At 39.4% G+C, this 27298-nt stretch overlaps 1 protein-coding gene across 11 annotated transcripts in view; it reads left to right on the forward strand.

The window, feature by feature from the left end:
- LOC131131273 (serine/threonine-protein kinase BRSK2-like) overlaps positions 1-27298 on the forward strand; it is a 217397-nt gene that overhangs the window by 79658 nt on the left and 110441 nt on the right. The window lies entirely within an intron of this gene.

The raw sequence follows: 27298 nt of genomic DNA on the forward strand, positions 1-27298 counted from the left end.
GGAAAATGGATGGGTGGATGGATTTAGTTTTCCAGGTATGTTCTTTACGCTCTTTACTTCAGGCAAAATGATCTGACATATTTGTAGGTTAAATAAAAGGCAAATAAAGTAAAGAAACAAAAAGTGTTTTTATTTTCGAAAAGTACATATAATGTCATTCTGTTTCATTATGTTGTACAAATTAAATCAGTTCTGGTGGTGCGAGGTCGCCCGTTTGATTTTGGTTTCAATGCAGATCCAGTGGCTCTAAAGTTGGTAACCCATAACAAGATGGTGTTTCCAGCTGGTACGGGATCATGTCTACCAAGATTGAAGTGCAAACGGAACGCTTGTTGTGTTGAAGTTACCGATTTGTTTGTTTTGATAAACGTTTCCACAATGAAAGCGCGATGCTCACCAGTCCAATGCATTCAGTAACTGGAAAAGAAACGAAAAACGATGGCATTAAAAAAAATGGCACTACATGTACTTTTCTAAAACACTTTTTTGTTTTACTTTATTTGCCTTTTATTTAACCTACACATGTGTCAGATCATTTTGCCATATAGACAGCGTAAAGAACATACCCGGAAGGCTAAATAGTCTAAATTAATATAACAAGCCAGCAAATCCAGCAAGCAAATTTCCAGTAAGCAAGTTCACCAAGCTCCCGATCTCCTGATTGACTGAAGCAGCATATTATAGCTGTGCCAGTGTTAACGTAGCAGGTTGTGTTCTAGTGTATGTCTGTTTGTCCTGAGTGTTGTTATATAAATATGATATTGAATTATATATGTTTTTTCTCCTCTTCATGACACAATTTTTTTACTGATGCACATTATACTCTGGAGTGATTTATAATCTGGAAACATACAGTAAGTGGTAGAGAATAGATAGATGGGTGAAAAAGTGACCAGTACCTCAGACGTCAATTAAAAGTAAAAGAGACAGCCTGTATACATGATCTTTTTTTAAAAAAAAATATATATTTTCAATGTCTAATCCTGGAAGGAGCCTGAAGCCTTTGACTGAATCTGCACTACATCATTGCTTTCTAATATCGTTAGAATCGAACAGAATAGAGGCCAAAAGCTAATTCATTTAAACAGAAAATGGTTTATCCAGGACATGGAACTTTGTAATAACCCAATGAAATGTCATCATCTAAACAAAAATCTGCAAGGGTTGTGACTCATGGAGGTCATGGTTATATCAAGTGTTGAATAAGGCATTCATATCATAAAAACAGCCCACAACCTGGTTCATCGTAGTCCCAAAAACATAGATTTAGGCTCGATAAATCCATCTTTCATCAGATCACCAAACAACTAATAGAAATACAAAAAATCTTATCCGATAGTCAAAAAGCTGTGAATCAAAGCACCCCCGCTCCCTCTCTTATTATTCATAATTCTCTGCTTGAATGGACACTGACAGCTATGAACTATTTTGCATTGTGTGCTTACTGCACACGAAATGAAGCACATTTTCAGGGCTGCGTATTTCCTCTGCAGGTCTTTATATGAGATTCAGCAAACTGTTGAGCCGTAGCAATAATCTGTCATATTTATTGTCTGATACGATCTGTTTTCCCGGTTATGTTGTGTGCTCTTAATATTGCTGCACAGATATGCCTACATTTTGCTGCACTGAATCAGATATTAACAGTGTTGTTGTTTTCGAAGCTTCTTTTGCATGCAGCGACGGTTTTCGACCATTTTTTTTGTTTTTAAATGAAGCTATTTGAAAACAAAACCCCCGATGAACACAATCTGATATCAGAGTTTGCGGAGCATCTGAAGGTGTTTGCTGCTGCATGAGTAATCTTGTATCAGCCGACTTAAGAAGAGTGTGACTGTTGCTTCAGGGTTGGGAGGGGCGTCGGGGATCCTCTCAGTTTTTGATGGCAGGTCCTGTCATTGTAAAGAACAGTATCACTCTGCATTTACATTGATCCTTATTAGACCTACTGGAGATGAAACCCCTTTGCAAGTGCACGCCTGCTGCGGTGCCTTGCCTTTTTCACCATATCTTCCAACACACACCCAGTCATGCTTCAGCGTTAATCTAGGACACAGTCACCAGGAGACGTTTCTCTGTCTGAACCGATTTTCTAATTCAGTCTCAGAACAAGTCCTTGTTTTATGATATTAAGTTTGCAGGGATCCCAGTGTTTGAAATGTCATTATTATTATTAATTTTAGAATCATTCATTTTTAATCGGCCAAAGTTGCTCTCGGAATATAACTGTCTAAATAACAGTCAGACTGAACATTAATTTGTCATTTTCCTGCTAGATTGTTTAAAGTTTTACAGCTTAAAGCCGCATCAAGTAAGTTGCCTGTTATTTATATATATTACGCGCTAACGATGGATCTGCGCGATCAATCGATTGCGCTGCGCTCGAGATGGATCCATCGTTAGCGCAGAAATCGATCGATTTGTGCACTCACGATGGATATAACTGCCTTGCGCTGGAGACCCGATGCTTTGACTCTGCGTTGACGATATAATGACAATCGTTGATCTGCTAATTGCATACAATGTCAGGGTTGGGGGTTAGGGTAAGGTTTAGGGGTTAGGGTCCAGGGTCAGGGTCAGGGTCAGGGTTAGGGTTCGGGGTTAGGCTTGGGTTATGGTTAGTGGTCAGAGGGTTAGGGTCGGGGTCAGGGTTAGGGTTAGGGGTTAGGGTTAGGGTCCGCGTCCGGGGTTAGGGTTAGGGTTAGGGTCCAGGTTCGGGGTTAGGGTTGGGGTTAGAGGTTGGGGTTAGGGGTTAGGGGTTAGGGGTTAGGGTTAGGGTCAGGGTCAGGGTCAGTGTTAGGGTTAGGGTTAGGGTTCGGGTTAGGGCTTAGGGCTTAGGGTTATGGTTAGGGGTTAGGGTCAGGGTCAGGGTCAGGGTTTAGGGTTAGGGTCCGGGTTCGGGGTTAGGGTTAGGGGTTAGGGGTTAGGGGTTAGGGGTTAGGTATAGGGATAGGGATAGGGTTAGGGGTTAGGGGTTAGGGCTTAGGGTTCACACTCCCCCCGCCGAGAACAGTAACAAAGTGAACTGCTTGACAATTAATCAAAGATTTGAAATTTGCATGCATCGACTTCTTGTTGATTCTTGTAAGTAACAACGCTCAGCGCTGCCATCTGTTGGCATCTAAACAAACTACACACATCCATCCCGGGCACGGTAATATACCATCGATCGTGAGCGCAGAAATCGATCGATTTGTGCGCTAACGATGGATCCATCTCGGGCACAGCGCTATCGATCGATCGCGCAGATCCATCGTTAGCGCGTAACATATACAGTGAAGAAAATAAGTATTTGAACACCCTGCTATTTTGCTATTTCTCCCACTTAGAAATCATGGAGGGGTCTGAAATTTTCATCGTAGGTGCATGTCCACTGTGAGAGAGATAAACTAAAAAGAAAAATCCAGAAATCACAATGCATGATTTTTTAACAATTTATTTGTGTGATACAGCTGCAAATAAGTATTTGAACACCTGTGTATCATCTAGAATTCTGACCCTGAAAGACCTGTTAGTCTGCCCATTAGAAGTCCACCTGCACTCCATGTATCATCCTGAATCAGATGCACCTGTTTGAGGTCGTTAGCTGCATAAAGACACCTGTCCACCCCATACAATCAGTAAGACTTTAACTTGTAACATGGCGAAGACCAAAGAGCTGTCCAAAGACACCAGAGACAAAATTGTACACCTCCACAAGGCTGGAAAGGGCTACGGAGCAATTACCAAGCAGCTTGGTGAAAAAAGGTCCACTGTTGGAGCTATCATTAGAAAATGGAAGAAGCTAAACATGACGGTCAATCTCAATCGGAGTGGAGCCCCATGCAAGATATCACCTCGTGGGGTCTCAATGATTCTAAGAAAGGTGAGGAATCAGCCCAGAACTACACGACAGGACTTGGTCAATGACCTGAAAAGAGCTGGGACCACCGTTTCCAAGGTTACTGTAGGTAATACACTAAGACGTCATGATGTGAAATCATGCATGGCACGAAAGGTTCCCCTGCTTAAACCAGCACATGTCAAGGCCCGTCTTAAGTTTGCATATGACCATTTGGATGATACAGAGGAGTCATGGGAGAAAGTTTTATGGTCAGATGAGACCAAAATAGAACTTTTTGGTCATAATTCCAATAAGCGTGTTTGGAGGAAGAAGAATGAAGAGTACAATCCGAAGAACACCATCCCTACTGTGAAGCATGGGGGTGGTAGCATCATGCTTTGGGGGTGTTTTTCTGCACATGGGACAGGACGAGTGCACTGCATTAAAGAGAGGATGACTGGGGCCGTGTATTGTGAGATTTTGGGGAACAACCTCCTTCCCTCTGTCAGAGCATTGAAGATGGGTCGTGGCTGGGTCTTCCAACACGACAACGACCCGAAGCACACAGCCAGGAAAACCAAGGAGTGGCTCCGTAAGAAGCATATCAAGGTTCTAGCATGGCCCAGCCAGTCTCCAGACCTGAACCCAATCGAAAATCTTTGGAGGGAGCTCAAACTCCGTGTTTCTCAGCGACAGCCCAGAAACCTGACTGATCTAGAGAAGATCTGTGTGGAGGAGTGGGCCAAGATCCCTCCTGCAGTGTGTGCAAACCTGGTGAAAAACTACAGGAAACGTTTGACCTCTGTAATAGCAAACAAAGGCTACTGTACCAAATATTAACATTCATTTTCTCAGGTGTTCAAATACTTATTTGCAGCTGTATCACACAAATAAATTGTTAAAAAAATCATGCATTGTGATTTCTGGATTTTTCTTTTTAGTTTATCTCTCTCACAGTGGACATGCACCTACGATGAAAATTTCAGACCCCTCCATGATTTCTAAGTGGGAGAAATAGCAAAATAGCAGGGTGTTCAAATACTTATTTTCTTCACTGTATGTGATGAGTAGATAGAGCTTCGACACTAGCACTGACACTTACACTGTAATGCAATATATAACACAAACTATTTGTATTATTTGGGTTATAGTTTGTTTTTAGTCATGTAGACGTGATTAGCATTGTACCTAATTGAGCAACATCCAAACTGAGTACTCCAAGACACAAGTACAAGTAGCTTTAGATGTAAGATACTTGTAAATATGTGGTCCTGTCCAGCTAATAGAACATCAGAAGATCATGGACGACAGAGCCGGAATCTTTCACCAATTTCTTAAATGATGCACAGAGAGCGAGGAATCAGGGAGATAGGAATCGGGGTGTGTTCCTCCGCTGACATGGATGAGGAGCTGCAGACTAGACCAGACTATCAAGAGGATACTGGGAGTGAGGAAAAGCCTGCAGGAAGGATGCAGGGCAGCGTCAGAGAGATACCGATCCAAGTCAGGAGTCAGGAAATCTGTTCCATCATGCCTAGCCTTGGATGAAACCGAGAAAGCGGAAAGCGTACAGGTTTGTGTATGGAGAAGGTGAAGAAAGGGCGACACTAGACATTTTAGTACTTACTTTCAGTTGGAGCGCCGGGTGCAAGGATCAGCGCGAAACATAAATGTCACGGACTCACCGCGTTATACGGCTCAGTGGAGAACAAAGCAGTTCAGCTGAGGCACGTTGGTCTAAACTACATTGTGCAACTTTCAGCCATCTTTCTGTATCATTAAAGCCATTCAAAGCAATGGAAAGGGCAATGAAGCGCAATAACGCATACATTCAAATGCAAGACTCATCAAAGAATGTGTCATAACTGTTCTCATTTGAGCGAGAACAAGTCCCACGTGTTATTACTATTTTTAAAGGAGAAGCACCACTCATCTCATACAGCATGTTCCAATTAGAGAAAGCATCGCCGCAGTCAACATTAAAGCAGCGTTAGCTGCAATGCATGATTGTTTAAGTAAGTGGATGACATGGAACCAAACCAAACTGTTGCCCGGCAACATGTGAGCCCGCTTTTGACTTTGCGTTGAGTAGTGCTGTGGTGGCGATGTTTTGATAATCTGGTGGCATCTATCTATCATCACTCCATACATCACATAATCCATCCACCGTGCTGACATTTGGAAAGGTTAGGACATCATTTCCACTGATTTTCCTGGTCACTCCGACCACCCCAAAAATCACACGGCACATGGCTGCACGGCGGTCGAGTGGTTAGTGCGCATGCCACACAGCTAGGAGGCCCGAGTTCAATTCCACCCTCGGCCATCTCTGTGTGGAGTTTGCATGTTCTCCCCGTGCATGCGTGGGTTTTCTCCGGGTACTCCGGTTTCCTCCCACATTCCAAAAACCATGCTATTACATGTGGAATAAAAACACATTTAAAATAGATTAAAATGATTAAAATTTGTAGTCAGATTAATCATAGTTTCATCAAATTAATTAATCGTGATTAATCACCATGCCATGCCCATTATTGCTGTGTTTTATTGAAAGTAAGATAAATGACGGGCGGCACGGCGGGCGAGTGGTTAGCGCGCAGACCTCACAGCTAGGAGACTAGGGTTCAATTCCACCCTCGGCCATCTCTGTGTGGAGTTTGCATGTTCTCCCCGTGCATGCGTGGGTTTTCTCCGGGTACTCCGGTTTCCTCCCACATTCCAAAAACCATGCTATTACATGTGGAATAAAAACACATTTAAAATAGATTAAAATGATTAAAATTTATAGTCAGATTAATCATAGTTTCATCAAATTAATTAATCGTGATTAATTACCATGCCATGCCCACTTTTGCTGTGTTTTATTGAAAGTAAGATAAATGACGGGGGGCATGGCGGACGAGTGGTTAGCGCGCAGGCCACACAGCTAGGAGACCAGGGTTCAATTCCACCCTCGGCCATCTCTGCTTTTCCTCACGAGGGTCGCGGGGGGTGCTGGAGCCTATCCCAGCTGTCTTCGGGCGAGAGGCAGGGTAAACCCTGGACCCTAACCCTAACCCTGTTGGCCAGCCAATCACAGGGCACATATAGACAAACAACCATTCACACTCACATTCATACCTATGGCCAATTAACCTAGCATGTTTTTGGAATATGGGAGGAAAACCCACGCATGCACGAGGAGAACATGCAAACTCCACACAGAGATGGCCGAGGGTGGAATTGAACCCTGGTCTCCTAGCTGTGAGGTCTGCGCGCTAACCACTCGACCACCGTGCCGCCTGTCATTTATCTTTCTTTTAATAAACCACAGCAAAAATGAGCTTGTCATGGTGATTAATCATGATTAATTAATTTTCGGAAATTATGATTAATCTGACTACAAATTTTAATCATTTTAATCTAGTTTAAATATGTTTTTATTCCACATGTAATACGAAACAATAAACCCACGATCACGTAGAGACAGAAAGGAACTCTGCATTACCCAAATAATAAGCTATTTTACCGACACTACCAGTGATATATCGAATAGCGTTTTTAATATCGTTTTGCTCTCATGCAGTTAAATAAAGCAACCCAAAACATTGTAATGATTTGAATACAGGCGTTCACAGCTCAAGCTCTGCACAAAACCCTTTTATTTTCACTCCAACCCAGTGGGAGACATTGCTGGGTGTCGCCCTGACTCCTCATTGCTGTTATTCCCAGCCTGTTGCCCCTGGAGACCAGTGGCATGTAGCTGCTGGTGGGTGTAGAGGTGGGTGTTGATGACGTTAAAGAACGAGGTCTGAAGATCATGTTGATGTCAAACAAGGGAGACATCCAGAGTCGCAGGCGGGGAGAGAATATATTGCCAAATATAGCTGCAATATCAGCTCTCTATATCATCTCTGATGTCAGAAGTTTCTCCCTTCCACCTGTTAAAGCGCCCCACCCATTCCAGTTTTCCTTGGCTTTCCTGTGTGGGATCATGTTACTAAGCAAAAGTCTCTTCTCAGAATGTTCATTGGTGGAGCTCATCTTTTGGCTGGCGTTACGTAACTGCTCTCTTCTCATCTGATCTGGATAAGTGAAAGCGAAACTTCAGCGGTAAACATTTTAAGCAAGGCCACTGTACAGTATCGGTATCTTTCTACACGTGGTTGAGGAAATTGATGAATGAAGCGATGAAGCGAGGATAAAACACTGATGTCCTCTCAGTGTTGTCATGCTGGACATTTGTAAATAAAGCTTTTTTTTTTTAACAAGGGCAATGCATGTTATCACACTTGAGCTCCCATCATTTGGCTCAGATGTGAAAGGGACATTAGCAATAGGGTTGTGTATTGGCAACAATCTGGCGATACGATACGTATTTATAATACTAGGCTCACAATACGATATATCACGATACTGTTAACAAGGTGATATTTTTTTGTTTTTCTTGTAGTTAAAGATTATTTCCTGGAAAAACTGAATTACACTTACTTACTAAACACATTTTTATTTTTATTCCATTACAACAGTATGTTATGCTGTATCACAAACTTAAAGTGTAGCATTTGGATAAATAAAGCTTAAAAACACCCATAAAAAACAAATAAATTAAATTATGTCTTAAGATCCTGCTCAAATGTTCACATTCTATTAGCTGTGGAAAAAATGCAGAGTATACAGTCCCTGACTTATCCACCATCAGAACCGTATTTTTAACTAACATCAGTAAAACGTCCTTTTAGGATGCTTGAAATAACCATTATTTAACAAAATAGTGATATCAATTTGAAAAACAGGCGGCACGGTGGTCGAGTGGTTAGTGTGCAGACCACACAGCTAGGAGACAAGGGTTCAATCCCACCCTTGGCCATCTCTGTGTGGAGTTTGCATGTTCTCCTCGTGCATGCGTGGGTTTTCTCCGGATACTCCCACATTCCAAAAACATGGTAGGTTAATTAGCGACTCCAAATTGTCCATAGGTATGAATGTGAGTGTGAATGGTTGTTTGTCTATATGTGCCCTGTGATTGGCTGGTGACCAGTACAGGGTGTACCCCGCCTCTCGCCCAAAGACAGCTGGGATAGGCTCCAGCACCCCCCGCGACTCTTGTGAGGAAAAGCGGTAGAAAATGAATAATGAATGAATAAATTTGAAAAACAAAATACCCGCAATATCACAGTACTACTTTTGTAGTATACAAAAGGACCTTGGCATTGCTTGCTAGCGGCAGGTCCTCATGGTGTCTTGTAGTGGATTCGTAGGTTTGTCGTGTTTCCCGAATACTTTACGACACATTTTTCCATTTCTGCACTTTGTGTAGTGCTACTTTGTGTAATGCGTCCACACTTCAGCCTTTGTACGCCGCAGAGGCCGCTCTTATGTGCTGGCATTCTGCCATGTTGAACTGTGTTTTTGTGTGAGGACGTTTCACTCGTGAATCTCGTTCAACGTTCCTTGCCTAATTGACTACGTAAAGTGCTGCCACCTAACGATCGGAGGTTTCAATTAAAATCGGAAATGAACCTTTGAATAAATACCATATACAGTCTATGATAAATGCCTAAAATATAGATATCATACTTTTTAATATCAAAGTATTGCGATATATCGCCGAAACACAAAGTTGCAGGGTTGTGACCTCGTTGATTTAAAGGCATCAACACTCTGATCCGGATTCCAGTGCTGCTTGGTCCAAAAGAGTTCCAGAGGAAAGAAGATGCAAAGCTTTTAATGCTACATCACAAGCCCGACTCTTTCTTTGCTTATGTGTGCGACCATCAGGTGTGTGTGCAAAGCCTTAAAAGCACCGAAGCCTTAAGGCAGAAGGTGCAATTCCCATCAGACAGAGCTCTTTCAAAGCACTTCATGCAGGAGAAAAGCTCCAGCTAAATACAGGATGACAAATCCATCAATACAACCACCTTACATGAAACAGACTTCACCACTGACTTGACCTGATGTACACTTTCAGCTTGGCTCCAAAGGTCCACTTTTGACTTGATTTGGTCTGATTTCACCTGAAATGTGCTGATTTTTAGTTGAAACCAGATTTGGTCTCAATTAGAGTCTTGTCTAAGCAGTGCGTCTTCGTCCATGCTGCAAACGACACAACCCCCTCCCTGTTTTTCGCCTTTGAGGAGCCTTTGAAGAATAATAGGTGTGCACTGGGAGAGCTTATTGATTTGGTCTTGTCGTGTTCACAGGGAAAAAAAGTGAGCTTTATTTTCTCCAAAATATAGCAGCAAAGGTAAAAAAAAATAAAATAAATAATAGGTATGTTTTAGAAAGCTCTTTCAAATCCAATTTGTGTCAGCTTTTCTTTGATTTTCTGCTGTTTTGCCTGTTTGCCCACTTTGTTTTGGCTTTTCCCCTCGCCCGTCTCTTCCAGCTTCTTTCGCCGATGCATTTTGCTCATCCAATAGGCCGTATGACGCAGGAACCCCTGAAGCTTCCATTTTTCACTCTGGAGAATATGAATCCAGTTGTTGACTTGAAATGCACACCAATGGCTGTTAGTACACAAACATTTTTAATGAATATCATGACACTGTATAGAGCTGCACAGTGGACAAGTGGTTAGCCCACAGACCTCACAGCTACGAGACCTGAGTTCAATCCCACCCTCGGCCATCTCTGTGTGGTGTTTGTATGGTGGCCTAAAATTGTTTTAGGCCACCATTAAATTTACACAAGTACACACAATCAACACTGCAAAACCAGTGGACATTGATCAATGATGTAATAATCATTATTATATTATCAATTAGCCTATTATTATTAGCCTGCTTTTTGGCTTGCTTATTAGCCTGCTTTTTCCCTATTATTATAAAATAATATTCAATAAAAAAATATAAAAAAAATCAAATTATTTGGGGGGCTTAAGAACATTAAAAAATCAATTAAAAATAAAAAAATATCAGATTATTTAGGGGGCTTAAGAACATAAAAAAATCAATAAAAATATGAAAAAATATCAAATTATTTAGGGGGGCTTAAGAACATAAAAAATCAATAAAAAATATAGAAAATATCAAATTATTTAGGGGGGCTTTAGAACATTTTGGGGGGCTGAAGTCCGCCTAAAATAGGCCTAATGACGCCACTGTGTAGACAGACGTTTTATAGAATTTGTATTTTTTTCCAATGGCTAACACACTAAAATGACTTGCATAGCACAATTAAAGTGACATACAACCAATTTAAAAAAAAATTATTTAGGGGGCTTAAGAACATAAAAAAATCAATAAAAATTTTAAAAATATCAAATTATTTAGCGGACTTAAGAACATTAAAAAATATGAGAAAAATATGAAAATATCAAATTATTTAGGGGGGCTTAAGAACATTTAAGGGGGGCTGAAGTCCCCCTAAAATAGGCCTAATGACGCCACCGTGTAGACAGACGTTTTATAGAATTAGTATTTTTTTCCAATTGCTAACACACTAAAATGACTTGCATAGCACAATTAAAGTGACATACAATCAATAAAAAATATAAAAAAATATCTAATTATTTAGGGGGCTTAAGAACATTAAAAAATCAATAAAAAAAATTAAAAATATCAAATTATTTAGGGGGCTTAAGAACATTAAAAAATCAATAAAAAAATAAAAAATATATCAAATTATTTAGGGGGTTTAAGAACATTAAAAATATTATAAAAAAATAAAAATATCAAATTATTTAGGGGGGCTTAAGAACATTTAAGGGGGGCTGAAGTCCCCCTGAAATAGGCCTAATGACGCCACTGTCTGTTCTATAAATTCTATAAAACTGATGTTTTATAGAATTTGTATTTTTTTTCAATTGCTAACACACTAAAATGACTTGCATAGCACATATAAAATGACATACAAAGAGCAAAGCCTCTTAAGTCTCCAAAATTCTACACATATTTTATACCAAGGCTGCCAATCAACGAACGAAGCCTTGTGGTCAGTAAGATGTGGTCTATAATTTTGCATATTGTAGTCAGTGCATGTTATGAAGCATAGAAAAGTGGCAACCCTCAATAGAGGCTTTATCTACTTTTATCTTGTATTGCGGCAATTTATCATGCACTATTTACAGTCACTATTCTCATTTTAATTATTTTTTTTGCTTTTGTGTCGCCTCTCACTGTCTGAGCAAATAACATAGTGATGTATAAGTGTGAAATGGGCTGTGCTGTGATCTATAATGTGTGACCACAATACGGCGTAAGTGCGCCAGACAGTCAATACAGCGCAGATGTGTGCACCACTTGTAGATTTAACCTCATTCCAAGTCCCATTTGTATGCACTTCCTGGCTCAGTCTGACACAACAGTACCAAAAATACCGTGAGTCAGAGCGGCAACACAGAGGCGGATTCAGTCATGAAGAGGGTGTTTCTTTTCTTTCTTTTTTTCTTTTTTTTTTTGCTGAGAACTTCCTCCTGTTCTATAAGCAGCCTCTTTCATCATTGCTCTGATTAGGTTGCATAAGAGAACGGTTCAAGTATGGCCTCATTTTGTTCCCCCCAAAAGGCAATGCGTGGCAGGGTTCTGTGAAGAGAAACCGAATACAGTGGAACCTGCTCAATTCCTAACCTTTGTCATATGCTAATTTGCATATTATTTTTATCTCGGCCAGCACCTACCAAAGTCTAGCCAGTATAATCATTATATCTGAACTGGTCCACCTTTATTTTGCATTTAGCACGACTTGTTTCATTTAGCTAACTTTCTTCCATCACATGTAGTCGTCATTTGGATGCGTAGAATTCCACTATTCTCTAATGTGCAGTGGGAGCTGACACTGCACCTTTGGCAGGTGACTGCTCTACGGTGGGGTGGACCTTGCCAGGAGCACATTTTCCTGAAAACTGTAGAAAAATACGTGCTTTCACTGTTAAGTCCCCAAATACCAGAAAACTCTCAGACAACGCCGGAAAAGTCACTAGATTTGTCGCTTTTGAGAAAATAGGTGCCACGTGTGCGCTCACGGAGTCAGAAGCGGTTGCAGAGGGCAAGAGTGTCACATGACATCAGGGGGCGGAGCTGATCGGCGGAGGGGATCGGCATTTTAAAGCATCGGTGCCGTGCTTTTTCACTGATATCGACTGATATCCATGTATGACCGATTGATCATTCATTCATTTTCTACCAGTTATCCTCACAAGGTTTTGCGGGGGTGCTGGAACCTATCCCAGCTGTCTTCGGGCGAGAGGCGGGGTACACCCTGGACTGGTCGCCAGCCAATCACAGGACACATATAGACAAACAACCATTCACACTCACATTCATATCTATGGACAATTTGGAGTCGCTAATTAACCTAGCATGTTTTTGGAATGTGGGAGGAAACCGGAGTACCCGGAGAAAACCCACGCATGCACGGGGAGAACATGCAAATGGATTGAACTGAGGTCTCGTAGCTGTGAGATCCACCACTTGTCCACCGTGCAGCCACCGATTTATCAGGGCACCCCTTAATTATCACCCATTCTCTCTAGGTTGATTTTCACCAATTATGTAATGGTAATGGTAATGGTAATTGTTTTATTTCATTTCATGCATCAGATTACAATTGAGTGCATCCCATAATCAGTTCACAGTTCCACATGTCCGAAAGGAGTAGGAAGAAGCAAAGCTTATTAAATCCTAGCCCTCCATCTGGTACTTTTACAATCAGTAACCGTTACATTTGTTCACTTCCTGCTTTCCATAATACAGTTTAATGTTTTTTTATTATTTTTCAATTATTTTTAATTATTTTTTAATTTTTTTAATTTTTTTTAATTTTTTTCATTTTTTTCATTTTTTTCATTTTTTTCATTTTTTAATTTTTTTATTTTTTTCATTTTTTTCATTTTTTTCATTTTTTTATTTTTTTCATTTTTTTAATTTTTTTAATTATTATTTTTTTAATTATTTAAATTAAAAATATATATATTTTGTTTTGGTTTCTTTTTTTATGTTATATGCAAGCAATTGTTGGTTTCAGGTTGGTTATGTTGATAACTCCTTATGTTGACATCAGTCAGACAGTCTGAGAAGCGTTGACCTCAGCGGCTTCCACCATAAAGGTCTTCTTATGATCCTTATTTTCCATTTTTGGTCAGTCGTTTCACAGCATGTAAGAAGCCAAAACCATGCTACAGTGTAAATAACACAACTCTCACTGTTGTAAAAAAGTACCATGTCATACAAAGGAACGAGATCTAAGTGTCACAAATGTTTTTTTTTATTACACGTCTTTGTAAGTTAGCTGTGGTTGTAAAAGTAATGAGGCTTTATAAATCTTAAACACGGCAATAACATTTTATTGACAATTGTGTTTTCAGCAGTGGCATTTTGTATCGATTTTACAGTGCATCTCTGCTTGCGAGTGGATAACAAGAGGCGTACAGTGGGTTTTAAACATTCTCTTAGTGCTACCGGACTCATCATTTGCATTTTATTTCGCCTGCCATCCAAGTACTTGGATGCTCTGTTGATGTTAAACTCTCCCAGGGGTTCAGTCTTTTGTCAACATCAGTGCTTGTTCTCACTAGTCTCTTCTTCCTTGTATGTCAAACATCTTCTTGTTATTGCTCAGGAGTGTATAATGCAGCAGAAGGTCATTTGGCTTCAGGAGCTCAGCAGTCTGATGCAGTGGACTTATGGATTCAGTATATAGCGACTGCACTGCGTTTATCATGCATTTCTTTAAAATGACCACTGCTACTAATATAATTAACATTTACAGTATTTATTTACATACATTCTGTTTACTGTGGCGTTCTATTGATGAAACGAGTAACAGAGTGAGATGTGGTTCTACTACTGCGGGGCACCATCTTTCATATCAAGGTTCATTCATGCACATATAACATGGTAATGGTAATGGTAATGGTTTTATTTCATTTGAACATGCATCAGATTACAATTGAATGCATCACATAATCAGTTCACAGTTCCACATGTCCAAAAGGAGTAGGAAGAAGCAAAGCTTATTAAATCCTACCCCTCCATCTGGTGCTTTTACAATCAGTTACTGTTACATTTGTTCACTTCCTGCTTTCCATAATACATACACACTACATACATACTTTGGTATGTGACATTTTTTTTAATTAAGAAATAAAAAATAAAATATAATAATGAATAAATTAAAAACATAAAAAAAATTAAAATAAAAAAAAAATATTTTTTTAATGTTTTTAATTTATTTATTATATTTTATTTTTATTTCTTAAATTTAAAATTTTTAATTTAAATTTTTTTTTTAATTTTTTTAAATTCTAAATAAAATAAAATAAATAAAATAAATAAAATAAATAAAATAAATTTTAAATTATAAATATTTTTTTAAAATTTTTAAATTTTTGAATTTTTAAATTTTTAAGTTTTTAAATTTTTTAATTTTTTAATTTTTTAATTTTTTAATTTTTTAATTTTTTAATTTTTTAATTTTTTTATTTAAACTATATTAGGAAAGCAGGAAGTGAACAAATGTAACAGTTACTTTTTGTACAAGTACCAGATGGAGGGGTAGGATTTAATAAGCTTTGCTTCTTCCTACTCCTTTTGGACATGTGGAACTGTGAACTGATTATGGGATGCACTCAATTGTAATCTGATGCATGTTCAAATGAAATAAAACCATCACCATCACCATTACCATTACCATTACAAATACCACCACATGCAGTGAAGTCGTGATCTCGCTGTTTAATGATAACGGTAGAAAGTTACTTTGCGGGATGCGACAGAGGAACATTGCCAAGCCGCAGTAAATGAGGACACGAGTGTGTTGGCATTCGTTGGATTCTCACGCAGGAAGAGAATTCTGTGGCGCTACTTTGATTAAGAATGGATGACTAGCAGTTGCTCGTCTTTGCCTCTGTCTTTTCTTTCATGCTTTTTTTTCACCGAATCCTGACACGGAGATGTCAGAAAGGAAAACATGGAGGTGACAAGAAACGGTGACACGTGAAAGCCGCTGAGCCTAAAGGGAAGGATAAAAATGATATAAAGAGAAAAGAAACTGGTCTAATTTTTTTTTCCTTGTAAATGTTTGATTTCTAAACCTTCCGCTGATGTGGAGCAACTGTGGATGTGCTGCATTACACCCCCACCCTGCAAACTTCCTTCTTCTTCGTCTCTTAGCCAATCATCACACCGTGCTGTGGTATTTGGGTCATTGCAATGTGTTGCTGCCGTCTCCATCCTCAGATGCATTGTGCTGTAATCTCCACAAAAATTGACTGGTGGGGAAAGCGTTAGAAGGATAGCGACGGACCAAAAACACATCACCTTAATATTTTGATTTCACGACCTCACATTTTTTTTTCCCTTTGCACCAAAACAGCATCAATCGTCACTGCCAAATTCCTGCATTTGGATCTGAAAATGGCTGCTGCTTGAATAATGAAATGTGTCTGAATGTCGGATGTCGGATGTGGAATCGAGGGAATATTGAGAGAATTTACCACTAGAGAGGAGCAAGGCAGATGCTTTGGGGGAGGGAAGGGAAGGGAGAGCTGGTGAGACAGCAACAGACCTCAAAATAATGACACACCTGAGGCAAAGAGATGGAACCACATGTCACCTGCTGTGATCAAACTCGTCGAGGGAAACTTTTCCTGATGAGCTGCTTTACCACTCTAACGGTAGCCTTCGACATCATTCAATGGATGGGATGACTGTAAAGGGCCTCTGTACATCGGCGGTATGAAAACGTATGACGTTCGCAGCTCCTGTGCTGATGACGGGCAAAAATAACGACACTGCAAATGTGGGCGGTTACTCTAAATCCGCTTATTTGCCTTTGCTATTGATTATGCTTTCATTTGTGTGTTTTTGTAATTGTATATTGTAATGTATATGCAACTTTACCACATTTTTACAGTAAAATTTCAATACCAAAGACATATGTATAAGTTCTTATAATCCCGAACGCCCTATCCAAAAGACTTGATTGGTCCTTTATGTTTTGGGTTATTTTTTTGCGTGAGAAGCAACAACAGGTGCCGATTTCAGAGCATAAAAACGTCCAGATTTTATTTACGTTTCAGATGTGAAAATTGTATAATATAATAGTTTCTGTTATTGTGTTTGTCACATCATATGCAAGTGAGAGTTATGCTTGAAATGTATCTTTTCTAAAAAAGTTTTTTTTTTTTTTTAGTTGGGAACTGATATTTTCCTGAAACTTACCAATGTTCTACTGCTGATTACTAAAGATTAGAAAAAGTTAGATGGAAAAAAAGGTTCTATGTTTATATAGCCATAGAACTAAGCTAAGTTGCAGAGTTGTGAATGCTGAATCGGCTGCACAGTGGACAAGTGGTTAGCACGCAGGCCCCACAGCTAGGAGACCCGAGTTCGATTCCACTCTTGTCATTGCTCATAATAACAAAGGTAAAGTCTGATTCAAATGTTCTGCTATTAAAAAAAACAGTGTTAGCTAAGTAGATTTTCACATGTGTGCCATCAGCATGCACGGCAGTCGAGTGGTTAGCACGCAGGCCTCACAGCTAGGAGACCCGAGTTCGATTCCACCACAAGTTCGAGTCGCTAATTAACCTAGCATGTTTTTGGAATGTGGGAGAAAACCGGAGTACCCGGAGAAAACCCACGCATGCACGGGGGTGGACTCAAACGTGGGTCTCCTAGCTGTGAGGCCTGTGTGCTAACCACTAGACCTCCGTGCATCCTGATGGCACACATGTGAAAATCTACTTAGCTAACACTGTTTTTTTTAATAGCAGAATATTTGAATCAGACTTTACCTTTGTTATTATGAGCAATGACAAGGGTGGAATCGAACTCGGGTCTCCAAGCTGTGAGGCCTGCATGCTAACCACTCAACCATCGTGCAGCCGATTCAGCATTCACAACTCTGCAACTTAGCTGATTTTTTTTAACAATAATTTTTTAAAAATCTAAAAAAATACACAGAAAACTAGTACAGAAACCGGAGTACCCGGTTAATCGGAAGAACATGCAAACTCCACACAGAGATGGCCGAGGGTGGGATTGAACTCGGGTTTCCTAGTTGTGAGGCCTCCACGCTAACCACTCCATCACCGTGCAGCCCTTGCTAGTGAATTGAATATAAAATATGAGGCATTATGAATATTGCACTTAATATTGATATTCCACGTGGTACTTGATCAGATATTACACAGTGAATTATGATTACATAATAGTATAATAGTGTCACGATTTATTCAAAACTACTGCATTAAACTCCAATACTAGTCAAACACTAAAAACTTTATGAAAGAGAAAGTATAAAATAAGTCCGAGTTTTTTTTTCTCCAATACCCAGAATGCATTGCTCTATTTAATCTCTATATGCAGTGTCAGCAACACAGACGTCACGGTGTAACTAGAGCGACACAATATAAGACTTCGTCAAACTTTACTTTGCGGAAGCTGTTTCCTCCTCTAATGGGGTCATGAGTCACAAAGCGTTCCGAGTTGTGTCTGTTTGTGTGTGATGAGAAGAAACGAGCGCTTCCCCGAAGGCTCCTTTCACGCAGGTTTTTACACATCGGTTCATAGCGGCTGATGGCGCCTTTTTTTTTTCCTCCGTCTTTCTCATACTTGCCCCCTGCCTCCCTCCGATCCTCCTTCCCTCGCCCCCAGTAATATCCAGCCACTCTCTGCTCCGTATGATAATTTCCTCCTCCCCTGCTGTATGTCTCACTCTCTCTGCAAGTGGGTGTGGGAGGTGGGGACCGCTCCACTGCTTTTCCTGCATCATTGCTATCTGGTGGCCACGATAATGACAACAGAAGAGAGAAGCAGAGGAATGGAGGGGTTGGGGGAGAGGAAAGCACAGAGGCTTCCACACTTCCACAGTGCCTGCCAATGGCCGCCTTAAGTATCCTTCAAATACTGCAAAGGGTCGGAGGCGGGGACGGATGCTTTGCGCTTTCAGCAACACAAACATAAGAAGATAAACGACCTTGCGGATCCCATTTGTTCACTGGTGTGGTAAATTACGTGTACAGTAGATGCTCGCAATCACGCACTGCTCGTGTAGGCGTATTCAAATCAGCATTAAGATGCGCCGCAACATGGGGGATAAAAGTTTGACATCTCCCAGACGCCCGTCCCCACGGAGCCCCCAGCGCCCACACAACACATTCCTGATGCTACTTAACCTACCCAACCCTGAGGTGACCCCGCCCACTCAAATCACCCACAGGGCTCCGCTGCAGTTTGCAGAAGCCGGTCATTGACACTCATTGTGACTGTTAGCGCTGCTCTTTGCTTCTGTGCTAGCTGCTTTTGCTCAAACGCTAATGGTTTTATTTCATTTCAACATGCATCAGATTACAATTGAATGCATCACATAATCAGTTCACAGTTCCACATGTCCAAAAGGAGTAGGAAGAAGCAAAGCTTATTAAATCCTACCCCTCCATTCTGGCACTTTTACAATCAGTAACTGTTACATTTGTTCACTTCCTGCTTTCCATAATATAGTTTAAGGTTTTATTCATTCATTCATTCCTCACAAGGGTCACAGCGGTGCTGGAGCCTATCCCAGCTGTGTTCGGGCGAGAGGCGGGGTACACCCTGGACTGGTGGCCAGCCAATCACAGGGCACATATAGACAAACAACCATTCACACTCACATTCATACCTATGGACAATTTGGAGTGGCCAATTAACCTAGCATGTTTTTGGAATGTGGGAGGAAACCGGAGTACCCGGAGAAAACCCACGCATGCGCGGGGACAACATGCAAACTCCACACAGAGATGGCCGAGGGTGGAATTGAACCCTGGTCTCCTAGCTGTGACCACTAGACCACAGTGCGGCCGTTTAAGGTTTCATTGATTTAATTTAATTTAATTTAATTTAATTTAATTTAATTTAATTTAATTTAATTTTACTTTAGTTTTACTTTAGTTTTACTTTAGTTTACTTTAGTCACGTACCGAAGTAGGAGGTGATATGAGCATCCAATGCCATAATGGGTACCATAGTAAGTGTCAATATAGTGATATATATAGCACATCATGACTGGTTCAAGTCTCTTCAAATGTTCCAGAGGCAATGCACCAGGAAGTGTTTGACCCCATTTCTCCACCTGAGTGGCACACACGGTTCCCCTTGAGGCAGGAAGTGGGACTAGTTAGTTACAGGTTTGTTATTTTTACCTCCCCGTACAGTGATAGGCGTTGCATTTTTAGCAAGGGTTTGAGCTTTGTGGAAAAAGCCATGTGATTTGATGCTATCATTCATGACAAGCTCTCCTGCTTGTCGTGAATGCAGCATCCCCCCCCCCCCCCCCTTCCCTCCTCTTCCTCTCTGCAGCCATGGATGAGTTGTTGCAGCAGTTTGCAGATTGTTAACACAAGCGCAGGATCAAATTATTCCTTTCACTCGTCTATTTGTGTATCATCGCACGTCTTTCTTTATTTCCATTTTGCATTACCGAAGACGTAAACGAAGGAGCTTGACATGAAGTTGGGAATGCTGGAGATGTTTTGAAATTATTGGTCATGATTTTGTCATCTCTCCTCGGGCCGTTAAGACAACCGTTTGGTATTACAGTAACGTTCGACGACTAAAGAACCGAAACAAACAATCATGTTAATTGAGTCCACAGCGGTTGTTTTCCTTATTGTCTGAGCTTTTCCGCCCATCATTTATTAATTGATGGAAAGATATCTCTGCCAGAATTTTGCACATTTTCTCTCTCTTTCCTTCTTCTCCGTCTGCGTCTCTCGGCACCCCATTAGCGGAGCTATTTGGATCCTCTCATACCACTCAGGACTACAGCTAGATCCTATTATGTGGACTGTACACACTCGGTATCAAAAATTGGATTATGTTCACATTTTGGATTTTGTTTTGTTTAATTTTTGATGAAGTTGTGACATTTTTTTTTGTTAAGGTAGCAGTTTTATTTTCAGTATTGTAACTGTAATGTTAAATAGAAATACTATACTGTAGTACCTGAGTTTCCATAAAGACCACACGAAATCTGAAGCAATTTTTCCTATAGGAAATAATGTAAATCCAATTAATCTGTTACAGACACCCAAAATATGAACCAAAAATACACGTTACAAAGAATAGAGATAGAGATGATTAGGTAGAAAAAAATAAAAAATAATAATATATAATAAATAAATAAATAGATGTATTTATTATAAATACATTATAATAAATTTATTGTTGATAATAAAATAAAAAAAATAAATATTATAATAATATATAAGTTATTTTCCGGACTATAAGTGGCACTTTTTTCATCGGTTGGCTGTTCCTGCAACTTATACTCCAGAGCGACTTATAAATGGAAAAACTGTTACATAAACACTGGACGCCTTTTCTGTTCAGGTTTATATTTTTAGCTGAATAACCATTGTGTTAGCATATCTTACACTTATTCAGCCTGTTCTCTATTCTTTTATTAATGTTAGAACTTGCTTTCCAAGATACATAATGTCTGTTTTGGTCAAATAGTCTGTTTTGGTCAAATGCGACTTATACTCCAGTGCGACTTATGTATGTTTTTTTCTACCTAATTATGCATTTTTGGTGCGACTTATACTCCGGAGTGACTTATAGTCCAGAAAATACAGTAATTAATTATGCAATAACCAAGACATTGCTGAAAAACTGAGGAGCAATTTTGGTAAAAACTTTCATCCAAAACATTCAAAAACTGATATTTAACTGTTTTACAAATACATTGTTGTGACAGAAAGGCATGCACCATCTTGTCCTACCATTTCCTTCTCCCATCACTTCATGGCATAGTAAATACGATCGCTTATCTCTCATCTTATGCCCCAGTATACACTGTTTACATCCCACGTGGGCACCTTATTGGCTGACCTGGCTTTTTTTGTCAAGCCATGTGTTTGAGTTTGGATTTGTAGTACTTCTTGTGCGGTGTGTCCAAGTGTGTGACTATTCCATTTACAAGTCCAGCCCTCAGGACTCAGTGAGGGTCAAGGGAAAGTAGAAGTTAAATATGACCATGGGAGAAACAGTCTTGAATGCACACATGAAGGTTATATCCACCATGTTCACAAAAAACACAGAAAAATCTCCTTCCACACTTGTGCAGTTTAAAAAAAAAATGTTTGTCCACATAAAAATACATTAACCACCTGTCACATGCATTTTGAAGGCTGAATAATCAAGCATTGTTGACTTTCCAATCCAATCCACTTTATTTATATAGCACATTTTATAAACAGAGTTTCCAAAGTGCACAGACTAGTAAAAAATTAAATTAAATTAAATTAAATTAAATTAAATTAAATTAAATTAAATTAAATTAAATTAAATTAAATTAAATTAAATTAAATTAAATTAAATTAAATTAAATTAAATTAAATTAAATTAAATTAAAAACTAAAAGCTCAAATAAAAAATAAAATAGTAAAATAGATATTAAAATATTAAAAACAAGAAGCAAAGCAATAAAAGTATAAAAAAATAAAACCAATAAACATCATAAATGTTTTTTTAATGGCCCGTGCGTGATGCAAGGCGCCCGTACGCACGTCTAAACCTGCCTAAAATGAAACCTAACACCCCGAAGTCAATAACTGAAGTTCATAGACTTAAAATGTTAAAAGCTCCTTTTTTAAGGAGAAAAAAATTCCTGTTTGCATATGGACAAGAGGCCATAACACATAGAAAAATATGCGTTTTTTAAATATTCATGTTTGTGAGTACTCTCAACAAGCCATTATCGTTTTGTTATTCTCATAGACATCACAGCCGTTAAAAAAAAAACAACAAAAAAAAGCAGGATATTAATGTGCAATTTGTTTCCATAGTGTCAGTATTGTAGCGTATGACCGCATGGGGAGTAATGAGGTGGATGGATGAGCTGTTTGCTGAAGATCAGCTGGGACTGCTTGTATCACATCTGCTTGATGGCACCATGCTTGTTTCTAAGTGTGTCATGATGAAAAAAGCAATATTAAGCCCATAAACAACAACACTCTCTTAGCAATTGATTTTTTTTTACAGCTGTATTTTCTTGGAGGCTGTTACCTGTTTTCTTGACTTTACTTTAGAGGTGTTTTTTTTATCTCAGGTAAGCAATGTAGCACTAAAGTACGAGAATAATATTTTTGTTTTGTAATAAGGTTAATAGCATCTCAGTCATGGCAATAAAATCCTGTTGTTTTGGCGACTATATTTAGTGCTTCTTAATTTAGGCAAAAATACTTACAATTCGCTTCATAATCGTATATTTTTTACTAATAAGAGGCCATATTACTGGTCTCCAGCCAATCACAGGGCACATATAGACAAACACACTCACATTCATACCTATGGACAATTTGGAGTCGCCAATTAACCTAGCATGTTTTTGGAATGTGAGGAAACCGGAATACGGAAGTATGGAAACTCCACATAGAGATGCCCGAGGGGGGAATCAAACCTGAGTCTCCTAGCTGAGTGGTAGTGGTGACCACTCAACCGCCATCCAGGTGCTGCGCAGACCATTCATTAATTTTCTACGAGGGTCGCGGGGGTACTGGAGCCTATCCCAGCTGTAGACAAACAACCATTCACACTCACATTCATACATATGGACAATTCAGTCGCTAATTAACCTAGCATGTTTTTGGAATGTGGGAGGAAACCGGAGTACCCGGGGAAAACCCACGCATGCACGGGGAGAACGTGCAAACTCCACACAGAGATGGCAGAGGGTGGAATCGAACTCGGGTCTCCTAGCTGTGATTGTCAACAAGCTCAAATTCCTTCCTACTCTTGTTGTCAGTGTTCTGTGTGGACACCACCGGATTGTTATGAGTATTAGTGACAAACTAAGATGTAACCTAACTAACATGTTACCAGATTTGTGCACCAGTTTGTTTTGGCCATTTTGAAACTTAACAGACTGTGTGCAACAGGCCCACAAGTGGTGTACTCTAATTAATTCCTGGGGGTCAGGCTCATAGTTGAAGGAGTTTTGGACCACGTCCATGTGATTCTGATTTACTTCAACCGTTCTGTGTCTTGGAAAGCAGCCAAACATCAGACTGGACACACTTGGTGCCAAATGGACACTCTACTTTCGTTGTGTCCTCACGCATAATGGAGGACCTACATTTAGGTAGTGCTTTTAATTGTGCCGTTTGATACATTTCAATAATTCTCTTGAATTTATGTTTATGGCATGTTACATGTTAACGTCTTATCCCAATAATACTGTCAAAGGAAGCAATGCTCTGTTTATACACATATACACTTAGTGTGTTGTGTGTATTTGCATTTTTAAATGGTAATGGTTTTATTTCATTTGAACATGCATCAGATTACAATTGAGTGCATCCCATAATCAGTTCCCAGTTCCACATGTCCAAAAGGAGTAGGAAGAAGCAAAGCTTATTAAATCCTACCCCTCCATCTGGTACTTTTACAAACAGTAACTGTTACATTTGTTCACTTCCTGCTTTCCTAATATAGTTTAAGGTTTTATTAATTTAATTTAATTTAATTTTATTTTATTTTATTTAATTTTATTTTATTTTATTTTATTTTATTTTTTATTATTTATTTAGTCACGTACTGAAGTAAGAGGTGATATGAGTATCCAATGCCATAATGGGTACCATATTAAGTGTCAATATAGTGATATATATAGCACATCATGACTGGTTCAAGACTCTTCAAATTTTCCAGTTGCAATCAGTAACTGTTACATTTGTTCACTTCCTGCTTTCCATAATACAGTTTTTTTTTTTTTTTTGTACTTTTTTGTCCCTTACCGAAGTACAAGGTGATATGACCATACAAAGACATTATGTGTACCATAGTAACTGTCCATATATATCACATCATGACTGGTTCAAGACTCAAACACCAAACACCACAATAGTTGTCGATTAATTAGATAATCCATTAATCATGGATTCATTGTTGCAGTTTTCCCAGCATACAATGATATTACCGGAGTATAAAATACTGTAATGTCAGCGGAATACACACATCAGCCTTTTATTGGCGTCTACCAAACAGCACCGAATACCCAACAGCAAGGCGCAACCCAAACAAAGTAGCAAAAGCAGAACCATACGCAATACTCCCATTATATCATATGAAAACAGAAGAATCCAAATAAACGCACAAAAGGAGCCGTTTTGATTGATCCCACTTTAATGACTCCCTATAACAATTCCATTACATTCAAGGGACAGAAATATATGAAAATTGCCACATTATCACCAAATTTCAAGATTATTAGTTGAGTTACCTGTGACATACTCCCTTGTGGGCGTTTTTTAATGAACGCTAAATCGGTCTTTTGCATCTATAAAACACTTTTCTGCTTTCAAGATCCTCAAATCACTTTTATTTTGCTGCCTTGTTTACACAGTAATGACCTAACATCTGTCACTGAATTACACAGAGGACGATCGAGATGGAAAACTCATATTTTTTTAATAATTAATGCCATTTTTTAAAAACATTGTATGTATGTGCACAAGTAAAAGAAAAGATAAGTTTTTGGTTTTGGATATTCTGTGTGATGCCGTGGGGTATGTATGTTTTCATGCATAGTCAGTATGTATAAGATATGCCTTTATTCGTCCCTCAGTGGGGAAATTTGCTGATTTGCATTGGACCCCCGCCCCTCCCCACAACTAACCACCTCTGTGTCTACATAATGTCATTCATTCGATTCAATCATTGATTTCTTGCTGGATGGTTTGTCACCCACTTACTCAACTCAAATTAGAAAGCACTCTTTATAGGAGCCACGATTCAGTCGATTTGAATGGGAAGACCCACGATGAATGTGGTGCTTACTGGGAGATTATTATTTTTGTTGGTATTAAAAATGACTGTAAATGCAACATCCATCCATGCAATCAGGTGTCCATTCTCATTTGGGGCCTTCAGTTCTATAGAGAGGAGACTATGGCCACCATGGCTCTAGTTTGACACACATCTGGTACAGCTCTGATACTACCTCTGAATGACGATAATTACTGGGTCGATAGATGATGATGTGATGGTCGTGAAGGTTGGGAAATGTGTGACACATCGCCCACCCCCTTTTTCATGTGTGTTTATGTTCATTCTTGTTCTTTCAGAACGTTGTCACAGACGCACACAAATGCACCTCGCGGTCTCTCCCTGCAATATGTTAGTAAAAAGCAGCGTTAATGAAGGCCTTTCATGGAGTGGTCTTTGGGAAGGTGCCAAAAATGAGCCCCGTCCTCCACCCCGCATCACAAGATCCCATTACCGCCAATTAGCTCAGCTCTCACAGCCATAATGGACCCAGTCAAAGACACACACAATCAGATTCGCACACAACTACTGTACAATTGGGGAAACGGCAACCTAATTTCAGCTTGGGAGCTGTAAGACCGGAATGAAAACAGCGGTGTAGCACCGTAATGTGCATCTGAATTACAGTAGAGACGTGTAATGGTGACGCACCATAACCGGTTCCTTGTGTTTTCGTTGTTTTTTTTTTTTTCTGGTAAACATAAGCCCGTTCAAATATACCCCAAAAGTCTGAAAATGTTTTTTTTTGGGTCAAGGTTTCTTTCCGGTAAATTTCTCTCTTGTCACGTTATGCGGATGTCAGTTTCTCTAATTGTCTCAGAAAATCTAATCTCAAAGTCATTTGAGGAGTAAAAAAAGTAACAAAGTCACAAAGTAAACAGCAATCAATTCAGTTCAGCATTTTAGCAAACTGATTGGTTGGCAGCAATGAAGGTGGCTCTGGATATTTCTTAAAAAGGCTTGGAAGGGAAAATGAGCAGATGAGCTAGCCAAGGTCAGTACGATAGTTAAATGTCGGGCATCTATAAAGTCCCGTCTATAACTATCTGACGCCATAAAAACGTGGATCGTCAACAGCTTTTACGGTGTGTTGGTTGTGGCTGAGCAGATGACCTTAACTCTTTGGTACGCGAGTAGCTCTTGATAATAGTGCAATCAAATTTAAATGAACTGTTCCGAGAGCTGTTGGAACCGCTCGACCGTTTTCAATTTTCAGTCCCAACTAATGATGACAAAATACACTGGACTTGAACCAGGATGTCGGTACGACTTCCTTGAATAAAGTGAAAATGATGGACGATTCAGAAGCCGTCGATCTGCATTGAAACACTTTTCGTTGAATAAAACCCAACAGTCCATCTGAAAATGAGTTATTATTTATAATGATAATAATGATGAGACACTGTATGCTTTTCATAGCTGGTTGTGGACCAGGTTCACACGTCCAGATAGTGCGTAGTGGTCACAAGGATGCACCTGAACGCAACTCTCAATTATTCTGTTCCATCAGTAAACCTTATTTGTCTTTATGTGCCAGCAACCCATCAAACGTCTCAAATTAGAAGCAGTTCATAAACAAATTTCTTAGATGAAACATTAATAAATGTAATGCATTAAACGGAACAGGGGAGGTGGGGTATATATTGGTAGGGGAAAGTAATTTATTTGTAAGTAGTAAATTTCCTGTTCAGCAATATCCCCTCTGGATTGTGTGGTATGCATGTTAACTTGATTACTCGGGCGA

This window comes from Doryrhamphus excisus, chromosome 6, assembly GCF_030265055.1.
Source record: "Doryrhamphus excisus isolate RoL2022-K1 chromosome 6, RoL_Dexc_1.0, whole genome shotgun sequence".
NCBI lineage: Eukaryota > Metazoa > Chordata > Actinopteri > Syngnathiformes > Syngnathidae > Doryrhamphus > Doryrhamphus excisus.